Below are 14,878 nucleotides of genomic sequence, written 5' to 3' on the forward strand. Positions count from 1 at the left end.
CTCCGTGGTATTCATTGATTGAGTCCTCACCGTCGTAAAGTCACCTTCGAACCATGAAGTTAGATTATAACGAACTAGTTGTGTGGCTTAGCCTTCCCAAATGTTGAGGGTCGTTTTTTAGAATTTAATACATAGAATTGGGAACGTTACATTCAATTTCATTCAGACTGCCTGTCACTTCCGCGGCGGCAGCCATGTTGACGAGTGAAAAGAACTACAAAGACCATGTACCCACTACTTGCCCAGACGAGCCTGAACCTGCCTAAGGCTGCCGCTGATTCGTCGGGCCGGCATGGTTCGGCCAATCATCTTAACTGCCTGTGCATGACAAGATGGATTACGTCGAGATAATCTTTTTTGATCTTGCGAGGTTATCCATCTTGCAAGCAAGGTTAACTCTTCTTATGATTAAAAAGCCTTTATTCTATCATGGCTAGTTCAAATTCGAACTTGGACCACAAATTTGAATTTGAATTTGAACTAGCCATGATAGAATAAAGGCTTTTTAATCATAAGAAGAGTTGCCTTGGACTTTTTTTCAAATTTTATATGGACTTTCCCCTTTTGAGTTCCAAAGAGCACCTTCTTTTTTAAGTTTTTAAGTTTGATCCAGAGCGTCGTAGCCCTCTCCTATATTATCTTCGTTCAAATAAGCATCTTCAACTGTTTTCTGATTTCAGTGTATGACATCATTTGAAGGTTTACAATGTGCACTTTTATCATCTGTAAAAAATGACCTTCGGGGGGCACGGTGGCGCAGTGGTAAGCGCTGTCGCCTCACAGCTAGAAGGTCCTGGGTTCGATTCCCATGCGTGCCGAGTGCCCACCGCCCATTACGTCATTTGGCAGACGCTTTTATCCAAAGCAACTTACAATAACACATTTTTGTCAGCAATAGAGCAATCCACTATGTAACACAGTCTATGATAACTACAACTTCTGAAGGAACAGTGGTACAACAAGCTAAGCTTATTTATTTTATTTATTTATTTTTAACAGAGAGAAAGACGTTAGATCAAGAAGGGCCCAGATGGAGCCTGAAAAGGTGTGTCTTTAGTCTTTTCTGAAAGATCGGCAGTGATTCGGCCGTCCTGACCGAAGGTGGAAGCTCATTCCACCATTGAGGTGCCAGGGACGAGAAGAGTCGCGAACGGGAAGAGGGGAGTGACATGATGAGAGAACCGCCCAGCCGTCAAAAGGGTCTTTCTGTGTGGAGTTTGCATGTTCTTCCCGTGCCCCCTGGGGGTTTCCTTCATACAGGAACCCCTCACCAAAACACACAATATCCTGGTCGTAAAAAGGGAGGGAGGGGAACTCGTTGGAATAGCGTGATCCTCCCACGTGCTATGTCCTACTGGTGAAGCTTCCCCTGTCAGGTGAAAAGAAGCGGCTGGCAACTGCTCGTGTCTCGGAGGAAGCATGGAGCCAGTTTCGGGGCTCTCCAGATCAGCAGAGGGTGGAGCAGCAACCAGGATAAATAAATTAAAATGAGCACTAATGGTGGATAAAAATGGGATAAAAAATCATGGGGGGGGGGGGGGGGGGAATGACCTTGGCCTGACACCAGTCCCTGTCTGTCACATGATCCTAAAACCACGCCGGAGTATAATTTTGTTTGGACAGATGGGAAGAGTGAAACTAGTAAAAACGAACCAGTTAACAGCTTCTTCTTTTTTAAATATCTATATCTAGAAGCGACCCAACTGTCTGTAACTGCCTCAGTTGCCCTCTCTCCATTTCCCCCTCCTGTCTCTCTATAAGTAGATTACAACCTTTCCTCTCTCTTACAAAATGCCCAGCCTTCAATCAAATCCTTATCTCTCCACCCCTTGTGCCCTGCCTCGTTCTGCTGCTAGAGGGCGCCCTGCCTCGTTCTGCTGCTAGAGGGCGCCCTGCCTCGTTCTGCTGCTTAGAGGCAAGATGCAGCTTATTCCATCTCCTCCTGCCTGTGCCTTTTAGTTGCATTTCTCCTGCTTTCTGAAGGCTGTCGCCCACATGGGGTGTGTCTGCGTGCACAGGCGTTTTGTCCTCCAGCTCTCCTTGTCCTCCTGGGGTCTCCCACGTTGCCATGGTGACCCCGGGTGTCACAGCAGTCCGTCTGAGTGTGCTGATGGGACTGTGTGTCACGGTTGTCCTTCACATCCCTGGTGAGTACCGACCTACTGAAGTCAAAGTTGAGGTTAAGTTAATTCAGTCAGTTATTTTTCTACAGTAGTTGGTGCTTTACTGGGGTTCCCAACCTTTTTTGGCTTGTGACCCCATGTTGACGTTCCAAAAATCTAGCGACCCCAGGCGTTCAAATGTCAGTACAGCATTGGTAATATCATTACAGTGACATCATCAATGATGAACAGTTTGCTGACTTTTTCCCCTCAAAATTCTGACACTATACTATTCTGACTCCAATCTCAGAATTATGACTTTTTTTCTCAGAATTATGACTATTTTCACAATTTTTAAACTCAGAATTCTAACTTTTTTCCAGAATTCTGATTTCATTCTCAGAATCCTGACTTAAACTCACAACACACACACACACACACACACACACGCACGCGCGCGCGCGCGCCTAATCCTCTTCGGTAGTTTTAAATTGTGTGTGGTGTAAAAGAAAGAAAGAAAGAAAGAAAAAAGGGGACCCCATTTGAATTCCAGGCGACCCCACTTGGGGTCGCGACCCCAGGGTTGGGAACCACTGCTGTCGGCGGGGCTGCTCTTCTGTGTGTGCATGTCATCCACCCTTGCGAGCATTAACAAAGTTGTGACTGAGAATCAGACTTAGCAGGTCAGTGGTCAAGGATCTGAATGACTGTTCTATCTTTGGTGCGTGGGTTCGTGCGATCTTCCCAGGCTCGACTGGCTTAGTCTGCCACACAGCAGTGGATTCACTGGACTTAAGCTGCCTCCTGCGGTGGGATTGCCCCCATGCCGGTGCTAATACCACCTACACTGTGCAGACAAAGACACACGGGTAAGCCATCGCGTGTGTGTGTGTGTGTGTGTGTGTGTGTGTGTGTGTGTGTCTTCCCATGCCTTCCCATTTCAGTAGAGTATAAAGTATATTATACGTTTTTTCTAGCCACAGACAAATTGATCAGCATTTGACTGGTGGCTGGTGTTCATTTCTCGCCTTGTTCTGCAGTTCTATTCTATTCTACTGTATATTTGTACCGGTACATGTTTCTCCATGCAGACTTGACTTCTAAACAATGTAATCAACTTGGAGCCCAAACAAACAAAAATCCAGACCAGAGCTCTGCACATAATGTTCCTACACTATGTGCGTCTGGAAGATCTCAAAATGTATCTGAAATGAATTTGATCATTTCCAGGTCTTGAAATGTTTGAGAGAAGCACGCAGTCTAGAAAATCATGGGAGGGAAACTTTTCAGTTTTAATACAAATACCTTGTATGTACCGTCATTTTAGACCTATCATTTCACACAGATTATTATTGTGAAGAATAATCCTAAACCATCAGTTGCAACTTAAAAATCAAAATTTATAATCCAAATTAACTAGTTTAAATTAACTATCAATTTACCATTAGTGTACTCATGTAAAGCTGTACAATTTTGTGTGTGTGTGTGTGTGTGTGTGTGTGTGTGTGTGTGTGTGTGTGTGTGTGTGTGTGTGTGTGTGTGTGTGTGTGTGTGTGTGTGTGTGTGTGTCAGGGAGCCCTGGCAGGACGTGGCGTGGTGTGTGTGCGTCTCGTCCAGCAGCTGTGACGTCTCGCGGGCCTTCTCAGACTTCCACCTGTACAACATGATCCGTGTGGGCGTCCACCTGGGCCCTGGCCCCGCCCACCTGGGCCCTGGTCCCACCCACCTGGGCCCTGGCCCCGCCCCCGGCTCCACTCTCTGGATCAAGCCACGCAAGTTCGACTACGGCGACCTCAGTCAGTGACCTTCTGCACTTCACACAGAACAAGAGTCTGTGGGTTTTCACTCCAAACCAAACACTCCAGCAGCTGACGAGTAGTTAATCTCTCTCTAGCTGAAGGTGTGGTGGTGGACGACAAAACAAAAAACACAACATCTCTCATGTTTAGTTGGCGTGAAAACCAGCAGACTATCATGGCACGTGGTTTGAGACCATCACTGCTTTAAAAAGTAAATTTTGTATGTATTTATTTTGTTGCTTTAAAGAACCCCTAAAGTCAAAAATATGCTTTTCTTCTTGCTCCTACAGAAGAATGTCTGTGCGGACACTAGAGGGCTGTTTTCACATTCGTCTACTGAAGGTTTCTCTGTGCTCATTGAAAATCCAATTCCCGACACTACAGGCATGATTTGTGACATCAGACACTACAGGCATGATTTGTGACATCACAAATAGTATGGAAGCCAATTCTGGTCCAATAGTCAACTTACAAAATTGCGATGTGGAAACTTGAAGACTCCAGTGCACATACAATGGATTTTACAGTGAAGTAGGAGACATCTTTGTCCAGCAGGAAAACGTTTGAGATGATATAGATCTATATATACAGTATACCGGTGTATATATATATATATATATATATATATATATATATATATATATATATATATATATATATATATATATATTTAAGATAATATATTTACATATTCATATTCAAAATCTGGATTTTTTTTTATGAGGGAGAAGGAGTTGACTTTAGGGGGTCTTTAATTATGTGCTACTTCTCTAAGGATCTAAGGTAATCAACTCCCCCCCTCTCCCCCTCTCTTCTCCTCCTCTCCTCCTCTCTCCTCCTCCTCTCCCCATCTCTCCTCCTCCTCTCCCCCTCTCTTCTCCTCCTCTCCTCCTCTCTCCTCCTCCTCTCCCCATCTCTCCTCCTCCTCTCCCCCTCTCTTCTCCTCCTCTCCTCCTCTCTCCTCCTCCTCTCCCCATCTCTCCTCCTCCTCTCCCCCTCTCTTCTCCTCCTCTCCTCCTCTCTCCTCCTCCTCTCCCCATCTCTCCTCCTCCTCTCCCCCTCTCTCTTCCTCCTCTCCTCCTCTCTCCTCCTCCTCTCCCCATCTCTCCTCCTCCTCTCCCCCTCTCTCTTCCTCCTCTCCTCCTACCCCCCAGCCTTCAGCCCTCCCTCTGTCTCGGTCTCAGTGAAAGAGGACCAGCTGTTGGTGAAGGTGCAGTTCCCCTGCGCTGCCAGCAGGCGGTGCTCTGTGAAGAGCTGCTGTCCTGTCTCAGAGCTGATCGACCCCTGGACCACAGTGACTGTGTACAACGAGCTCAATCACTCTGACTACCAGGTCCAGCCAGCGCAGTCCTAACCTGTCATGTCAAACAACACATCTGTGTGGCCAAAAAGAACCCACACTTTATTTTGAATTCTTTTATTTACCCAGGGAACTCTTCACTGCAACATCCTGCTCTGCTCTGCTCTCACACACTATGGCCAGGTTCAGACTAGGAGGCCAAATCTGATTTGTGAACTTTAATGACCTATTAATGATTCTATCCAGAGTCTGGACGCTCCAAGTCTGATTTGTGTCACTTGTCCCAAACCACATATGGAGGTCTGTCTGGACACACAGATCCGACTTGAACACTTGCCCAAATCAGATTTGTGGCAGTGCCGACTGCCGACACACTCCCAAATCAGATTTGGGAAACCAATCAAGATAATGATGATTAATGACTAAAGGCGATTTACGAATGGAAACGGTTGCCATTAAAAGTTCTCTTGTCACTTTATCAAAAAATGTATTTGCATGTCCTGCCCTGACACCATCTCTGCTCAAAATGAGCAACTTGTATATCGCACAAAATCTATATTTGCAAGCACATGTTCGACTCTCTTTGATTACATTTCCTCACTACCGCTGTAATTGAGCTTGTGTTTTCTCTCCCACAGACAGTTTCTCCCACTGACTTCTGTGTTTGTTATTGCAATGGCCACTGAAAAGGCCATTAGTTGAAGGCTATTTAGTAACGTATGTGTGTTAGATAAGATAAGAAAAGAGGATTAGAAGTGGAACAGAAATGGAGTGAAAGAAAATGAAAGATAATAAACACTAAGCCCTATAGGCCAGTGGTTCTCAAATGGGGGTCCGGGGACCCCCAGGGGTCCTTGAAGGGGTTCCAGGGGGTCCCCAGCCAAAAGGGGGGGGTCATTTATTTTCACTATAATTCCATTCATAAGTAACACAATTTGTCAATGACTATTTTGGTCATGGGGTTTATATACTTTATGTAATAAAACATCTAAAAGCATCAGTCTTATTATCATATGGGGGACCGTGGGACAAAATCCTATCAAATGGGGGTCCGTGTTACAATTTTTGTCAGTTTAGGGTTCCTTCATGTGAAACAATTTGAGAACCACAGCACAGTGTGTCAGGTTGGAAAGGCGTCCTTTATACTGTATGGATGGTTTTGGTGATTTTAATTGGACGAGGCCAGAGGAACAGGCTGATGGCTATTCACACAGCAGTTGCGATTGGGTCTTGTTGCAGAGCCGTACAGTCTGGACCCAGGAGGTGGTGTCCTATGTGGACTTCTCCGGCTTGGCCCCGGGTCAGAACTACTGTGCTGTGGCCAACTTCTCCTTCCCAACCTTCTCCATGGCCGCTTCCCCCAAGTCACGCCCGCAGTGTGCCCCGACGGGCTCCAAATCAGGTGAGAGGAGAGATGGAAGACGAGTCCAACGGATCTTTTGAATCTTGGAGCAGCAGTTAAAGCTAAATGAATGTTGTAACCTCCACAGGACAGCTACCGGTGTTCCTTGGAATCGGCCTGTGTTGCGTGTTCCTTGTTCCACTTCTCACCCGGTTTCTGCTCAAACAAAGACGAGCCGCACCGACTGCTGAACATCAACCCAAGACTGCCGTACCATTTTCCTTTTCTCATCCTCTGTCATTGTCTTTCACTCTCTCAACAACCACTAAAACGAATGTATCTCTTAAACATGACATCTTTTTCCCCAATACATCTCAACTGAAGTATTCTCAAAATTTGTCTTCATTCAGGCCTCCTCCGTTCAGGACCCCGTCTCTTTGGGTCCTCTGGCCTCGGTCCCAGTCGACCCAGGTGACATCCATGTGGAATTTGTCGAAGACCACATCTCCATCGTGTCGCCCTCTAGGCTTCCCTGCAGCCAGGACTGGACCTCAGGCCTGGGGGACCATGTATTCCAACAGTGTTCTCCAGACTGACCCAGGAGCAGTGTGCTGGGGAACATGTACTCCAACAGCGTTCTCCGGACTGACCCAGGAGCAGTGTGCTGGGGAACATGTACTCCAACAGCGTTCTCCGGACTGACCCAGGAGCAGTGTGCTGGGGAACATGTACTCCAACATTGTTCTCCGGACTGACCCAGGAGCAGTGTGCTGGGGAACATGTACTCCAACAGTGTTCTCCGGACTGACCCAGGAGCAGTGTGCTGGGGAACATGTACTCCAACAGCGTTCTCCGGGCTGACCCAGGAGCAGTGTGCAGGGGAACATGTACTCCAACAGTGTTCTCCGGACTGACCCAGGAGCAGTGTGCTGGGGAACATGTACTCCAACAGTATTCTCCGGGCTGACCCAGGAGCAGTGTGCAGGGGAACATGTACTCCAACAGTGTTCTCCGGACTGACCCAGGAGCAGTGTGCTGGGGAACATGTACTCCAACAGTGTGCTCCGGACTGACCCAGGAGCAATGTGCTGGGGAACATGTACTCCAACAGCGTTCTCCAGACTGACCCAGGAGCAGTGTGCTGGGGAACATGTACTCCAACAGCATTCTCCAGACTGACCCAGGAGCAGTGTGCTGGGGAACATGTACTCCAACAGCGTTCTCCAGACTGACCCAGGAGCAGTGTGCTGGGACAGCAGGGAAGAGGGGCTGGACTCTGGCATCAGCATCCCACCGGCCACTGTTCTGTGGAAACATTCTTTAAAAGCAAAAACCCTGGGACCAAGTCTTATCAGATCGGGTTCCGTAGTTTTGTGCCAGTCAGTTTATAGGGGTCCTTGATGTGAAAAAGTTTGGGAACCCGTAGGCCTACCTTGGACTGCACGATTGCACTGGAGTGTCAAGCCAGCCACAATAAAAAAATAACCATAAAAATGACTTCTGGTCAAATTGTTAAAAATAAAACCGAAATGGCCGTATTGACAAACATTGTGTTTTGTGTGTGTGTGTGTGTGTGGGTGTGTGTGTGTGTGTGTGTGTGTGTGTGTGTGTGTGTGTGTGTGTGTGTGTGTGTGTGTGTGTGTGTGTGTGTGTGTGTGTGTGTGTGTGTGTGTGTGTGTGTGTGTGTGTGTGTGTGTGTGTGTGTGGGGTGGGTGTGTGGTGGGTGGGTGTGTGGTGGGTGGGTGTGGGTGTGTGTGTGTGTGGGGGGGGGGGGGGGGGGGGGGGGGTCGGGACTCGGGAGTGTTCGGCTACTCGCCTGACTGCACTCGGCTATTTCCGCTATTTCCCCGGCGAGCAGGTAGGTTGCATGCTGGGAGGAGGAGACGGTTGACAGCAGCAGCAGCAGAACAGCAGCGAGCAGCGGGCTGAGCAGGAGCGTGACAGAGCAGGAGCCGTTGACCTTCCATAATAATCCCATCTGACTGCTGCTAACTGTGACAGACAGACATGGCGATGAGCCGCCTGGAAAGGGTGCAGTCATGGCTGCTCAGGGCGGCCATCGGGCTGTTGTACGGGCTTTTTCGGCTTCTCTCCCGGGGGAGCAGCCCCGGCGGCGGATCCAGGAAGCTCCCCCCGGTCACCAACCCGCTGCTGGCCGTGTCAGCCACGCAGCTCGCCCAGAAGATCCGGAGGAGAGAGGTAATGTAATCATGTTGCTAGCGCCCTAGCTATAATAACACCGAGCTCTAGAGATAGGCTATAGGATTTCATATTGGAATCAATTTGTAATAATAATGTGGGATCGGAGAAGATTAATAAATCATTCTATCCAGCTAAACATTATGTTAAAACAAGAACAGAGTGAGAGACGTGCATTGTAACGTTATTTCTGTGATGCATGTCCTGTCTAGACATCTATGTGCACTGCGTTCATTAAGCTACTGAAGAATTGATGAAAGTTTGACTTGGCTTTGGAAGAATGGATTGTTTGGTCTCATGGAAAATTAATTATACACAGAAAAACACCTGTGTATGCTATTGCTATACTGTACACGATAATTCTGATTAGCATAAAGGCCACATTCCATATCCATACATGTAAATTGACAGGTAAGAATCCATGCTTGCCTTTATTGCCTTGTGTCGAAAAGGCAGGGTAAACACAGGTGCAAGCAAAACACTAATGGGGGTTTCAAACTTCCTTGATTGGAATTTGAAAACCCTCATTAGTGTTTTGCTTGCACCTGTGTTTATTCTGCCTTTTCAACACAAAATGTCCCCCGTGAAAAGGGTCTACTCAACACTCTAAAACAAACTTTATTTTATCATGTGTAGGCCTGGACTATCCTTTTGTACATGTTATGTAGCCTACATGCAAATTGATTTTTGATAATAGAGAGAGAGGGAGAGGGACAGAGTTGCTTGGGCTGCTTCTCTATAATCCACCACAGGGAAGCAAATTATCTTATTGTCTTTCAATCCAATGAGACTACTCTCTCCTAGCAAATACATCGAACTGCTGCTCAATTTACCTAAGACTCGGCTGTGTGTAATTACATTTAGTAGCCTATTCAATACTAATGGATTGAATCAGTGGTTCTCAACCTTTTTCCATATCAAGGACCCCTAATTTAATAATCCATATTAGGTTTGATGAGGTTTTGTCTCTATATTGGACTCAAATCGGAGAATATTTGATCGTTAGATATGATTTTGTGCAGAATTCAGAATCTGTTTTGTAGGTAGAGCACCGCTTCAAGTATTCAGTGTGAAATAAAATATACAACTGCACCATTTGAATAGGTAGCGTGGGGCTGCTAACACACACAAAAAGACTTTGTGTGTGTTTTCAATGTGTGTTTTTTTTAATGACTTGCTGGTTGGGTCCCGAGGTCCCTAAGTCACATGATGAAACTTTCCACATTGGGTGAACTGTTCAGTCCTGCACAATAGAGTGATGTGTGTTTTTGGTCAAGCACAGTGCAGGTTTACTACTACTACTAATAACAACAACAACAACAACAACAACAACAACAATAATATAAAATATTTTATGGTTCTTTTCAAAAACCGTTGACCAAGCTGCTTTGCAGATCAAATGAACAGCAAAGGAATACAAATGACAAAGCAACCGAAATAAGAATAAGAGAATAAAAGGAATGGAATTAAAACAAAAACAAGCAGAGACAAGAGGAGATAAAACAATTCAGAGCATCTCTAAATGAATGAATAAAGTCTCCTGCGAGAGACTTAGGAAAGTGAGCTCCGCAACCGTTGATTTTGTTTTAACCCATTGATACCTGATGCAGCATTTGCGTGTATATCCCTCACTTGTGTGCGTATCCCTTTAAGACCACGAACCGTGTTAACGCGGTTCGCGGTCTTAAAGGGATACGCACACAAATGCTGCATCAGGTATCAATGGGTTAAGGGACATGCGTACCTGGTTCATTTGCCACCTGCAGGAATGCATTGTGATGCTTTCCTTTGTTTTCTTTGTTGTTATTTTCGGTGTGTGCATTTTTTGCTCTCGTGTTAGTGTGGTCAATTTGCTTTCATATAGACTGAATCTGTGTGTGTGTGTGTGTGTGTGTGTGTGTGTGTGTGTGTATATGTGTGTGTGTGTGTGTGTGTGTGTGTGTGTGTGTGTGTGTGTATTAGGGATGTTCATTTTGAAAAATTTCCAAAATCGATAATCGGTGAGAATTAACGATCAATTATCGATTATCGATTTTATTAATACTTAGAAAATTTTCAATATTTTCAATTTTTTTTTTTTTTTACAAAATGAATGCCTATGGCAGAAAATACGAAAGACAACGTGTTCTCCTCAATGAACTCTTTATTTCAATGTGTCTCCTCTCCAACACTGCTGTCCCCGGCGCATGCCGGTGTGAATTTCCCATGTTTAAAACAGTTTTGTTGGCACAAAGGCCCGTGCCCAGCCAGAAAACTAGAGACTATATGAAGCTCCACCTCACGTTAGTCGGCTGTGCAATGGAGTGGGGCGAGGAGTAACGAATTCCACCCAAACCTAGTCCAATTTTTTTTTTTTTTTTTTTTTTTTTTTTTTTTTTTTTTTTTTTAATAATTAAAAAATCGATCCAAATGCCACAGGATCGATTCCAATCCTTAACGATCGATTATCGATTTTCGATAATTGATGAACATCCCTAGTGTGTATATGTGTGTATGAAGAATACATTCAGTAAAATCTGAAATAACAGACTAAAATGTGTGTCTCCTCTCCAGGTGTCCAGTGTGGAAGTGGTGCAGGCGTATATTGACAGGATCCAGGAGGTCAACCCTTTCCTCAACGCCGTGGTCAAAGACAGGCAAGTATCCTTATCTGCCCATGTGCCCTTTATTACCCTGGGAGGTGAGGATGGACCGGTGTTTAGAGCAGACCTGGGCAACTGGTGGCCCACGGGCCACATGCGGCCCGCGAGAGCCACCTGTGCGCTGGAATTGCATTTTTTTTTTTTTTTTTTTTTACAGTGCACCTGAACGCAACATGCAAGATACCGGCTGAATAAGTGTCCAAATGTTCATGTCATTCTGGCCAATACTCCACTTCTGTTAGAACATTTCAGTCTGGAATATGGAATATCTTTCAATAATCTTTATGGCTAAAAGTAATCTAATGTGTAAGAAATGACTGTTCTACATTGAAGTAAAAATGTAAATAATTAACTTGTTGGTTTTGGATTTTTTTTAGCTTAAAGAGTGCATTTTTGTTCGTATCACCTTCAACACAGGCTTTGAGAATCCCGGGCCACTTACTGATACTTAGGCTTAAATTAACCCACTCATATTCTGGTTTATTTCAAGAATTTTGGATAGTGGAAATTCTAATTAGCTGGTAACTTTAAGATCTAGCAGCCATACTGGCAGGTGGTCAAAAAAGTTAATTTCAAGCCCTGCAGGGAGAGCAGGTGGTGATATAGGAATGAGTGAGAAAAGGATCAAATATCGGTGTTTAAGACTGAATAATGACATCACAACTGTTAATTTAAAATGAGTTATTCCTCTAAACCTGACTTCAGTTCAAATGCCCCAAATTTTTTCATGCCGGTGCTGTTTGGCCCCCAACCCTCAGCAAAATCTGGCCCTCTGGTGGCGAGGACATTTTTTTGTGGTCCTCTCTATCATCAAAGTTCCTGGGTTACGGCATGACAATATTTGTTCGGCCCCCGGCAACAATCTGGGTTTCTCATGTGGCCCCCCATGAAAAATAATTGCCCACCCCTGGTTTAGAGCAGAGGTTCTCAAATGTTTTTCAGCCAAGGACCCCTTACAAGATAGAAAATATACCGGGGACCCCCTCATTCTGATTTGTGATTTTGGGCTAACCTTAATTGTTTCCACGGTAACGTGCTTGACTTTTAAATTGATAGGTTTGTTAGATTAGAATGTAATCCATGAACCATTTTAGATTGAAAGCATAACATATTTTCATTGGACTAGTATGAAGCTTTTGCAACAAAAAAAAAAGTTTTTCTTTTTATTTTCCTGAAAACTTTTCGCGGACCCCCTGGCAAAGTGCCACGGACCCCTGGGGGTCCCCGGACCCCCGTTTGAGAACCCCTGGTTTAGAGGGACCGTCCTGCAGCTTGAAAGTCACATGCGCTCTGCTCAAGTGTCTTTGAGTAAGACAGCGAGCACCTTGACTGCACACGCTCTACAAGTTGCTCTGGGTAACTAAATATTGTCCGCTAAATGCTGTGATGTAATTCCCAGTTCTGTAAATAAACATTCCACCTCGTGACAAAAGTGGATTATGAGAAATATGATAAGCATGATCCAGGGCTTTTCCCAGGCTGTTTCATCTGCACTGCTTAACTTGCAACACATCAAACATGACATGCTTGTTTTCAAGGCTAACTCAGGTCAGTCAGGTAATGTAATGTAATGCACAGGACAGGTAACAAGTGTATACAGCCTATAAATGGTTCAGACACTCATCACTTGATTAGCCAACGTACAACACCTGTGTGAAAAAAAAACATTTCCTGGTGGCTAGACATCAAGGGAATTGTAGTCCTATAGCTTTTCAGGACTACAACCCAAAGACATAAGTGTCCACTGAGGCAAGAAACACTATAAAGTAGGGATGCACCGATTCACTTTTTTCACTTCCGATCCGATTCCGATACCTGAATTTGGATATCTGCCGATACCGATATTATGCCGATACCAATATTTTTCTTGAATATACAGTATAGGCAAAGATTTGGCCAATTAAAGTTTTTTTTTTAAATATACCTTGCAAAAAGCAGACAAAATTAAGAAAATATACAAGGCAAGTATACATGGGCAAATTACGGCCAGCGTTCCCTGTGCGGCCCGCGCTGGAATTGCAGTTCTTTTTCTTTTTTTTCCGATCCGATCTGTGAATTAGTGCCAATACCCGATACCGATATTGGATCGGGTCGGCCCCATCCCTACTATAAAGTACATCGAATATAATTTACAATATATACAACAGAACAAAAAACAATAGAGAATGTTACATTATGTAAAGATCAGGCAGTAGCCGTCATAAAACATACAATCTATTGTAATTTATTCAGAGCACAACACTCATGTCAAACTCCTCAAAACCGTGAAAAGCAGTGATTTTAGAGACCCTAGAACAGGTTAAAAAAAAATCCAGTAAGGGGAGTGTGGTATCTGGGCTGCCACCGCCCCTACTACACTGTCTTATAATTGTCCTTTATTCTTAAATATTAAGTTATGGTGTACAGAGAAGAGACAAAGGGAGACTAGTTATTAACTTAACTAACTAGGAGCAGCTGGGGACAGAGACATTCCGGCTCTCTTTGAAGTAGGGAGAGAAGCAATAAAAGTGATAGCCTCAGGAGGGACACACAGAGACACAGGATTTAACAAAAGGCTGGATTAGGATCAAGGAGAAGACAGGAGAGCTACACACATTTTTGCAGGGAGTTTACGCACACACAGGAGCAACAGTGGCTCTGTTTATGAGAGGATGAACGCACATGCTCAAATGCTCTCAAACAGTCACAGGCCAGTATTCTGTTGTGATACTGAGAGGAGATAGTGGGGATACTGAGGGAAATGACCCTTCAGGCCATCGTAAAAGGGGATAAAAAACCATTTGTTGGGGGATCTAAGCAGGAAGGAGCAGGAAGCCCTTTCACGGATGGAGGCAGCTGTCAGATGGGGGTTTGATTGACAGGGGACACCCTGCAGCTGCCACAGACAGCACATACTCATTTAGGGAAAGGAGCTGATTGGATGAGAGGGTGGGATAGGACAGGCTGAGAGGAGGAGGAGGCTCAATCTAGAAAGTTTTTAAATACAGAGGTTTAGAGGTTTAGAGGTCAGAGAACACACTCAAGACCATCTCTCTCCATGACTTTACAAGAGAGCCATGTCAGATATCACATTCTGCAAATAAAACAAATACTTTAAATAGACATCATGTTCTCCATCGTTTTTCTGTGGTTCATTTCTTCTTCTCTCAATGTACTTAATATACGACAGGAGTTATCACATGCAATTCAAAAAACGTCTACTTGTTGAAATGTCCATGTGATAAATTCTATATCTGTAAAACCACCCATCCTCTTAAACAAGGAATCGGTGAACGCAAAAGTTCCATAAGACGCCATGATGTCAACTATCCAATAGCCTGTCATTATTTAATAACTACTCACAGCCCACAGGTTCCAGGACAGAGAGCACATGCCTCTTCAGAGAGGGGCTGATGTTGACAGGAGGTTGTGCCAGAGAGAGCTTTTTTGGATCCACACCCTAGAAACTTTACAACCTCTGGATGAGGATTTGGACATGAGTGTTGTGCAATGAC

At 44.8% G+C, this 14,878-nt stretch overlaps 1 pseudogene across 1 annotated transcript in view; it reads left to right on the plus strand.

Moving 5' to 3' along the window:
• The first annotated feature begins 8,503 nt into the window (after positions 1 to 8,503).
• Positions 8,504 to 14,878, plus strand: part of LOC310771464 (fatty-acid amide hydrolase 2-A pseudogene) — a 9,392-nt pseudogene continuing 3,017 nt past the window's right edge. The window contains exons 1-2 of the transcript XR_014554019.1: positions 8,504 to 8,742; positions 11,296 to 11,378. The product of XR_014554019.1 is annotated as a fatty-acid amide hydrolase 2-A pseudogene (transcript). The remainder of the gene's footprint in view (positions 8,743 to 11,295; positions 11,379 to 14,878) is intronic.

Source organism: Poromitra crassiceps (assembly GCF_964638095.1).
Source record: "Poromitra crassiceps genome assembly, contig: HAP1_SCAFFOLD_673, whole genome shotgun sequence".
NCBI classification, from domain to species: Eukaryota; Metazoa; Chordata; class Actinopteri; order Beryciformes; family Melamphaidae; genus Poromitra; species Poromitra crassiceps.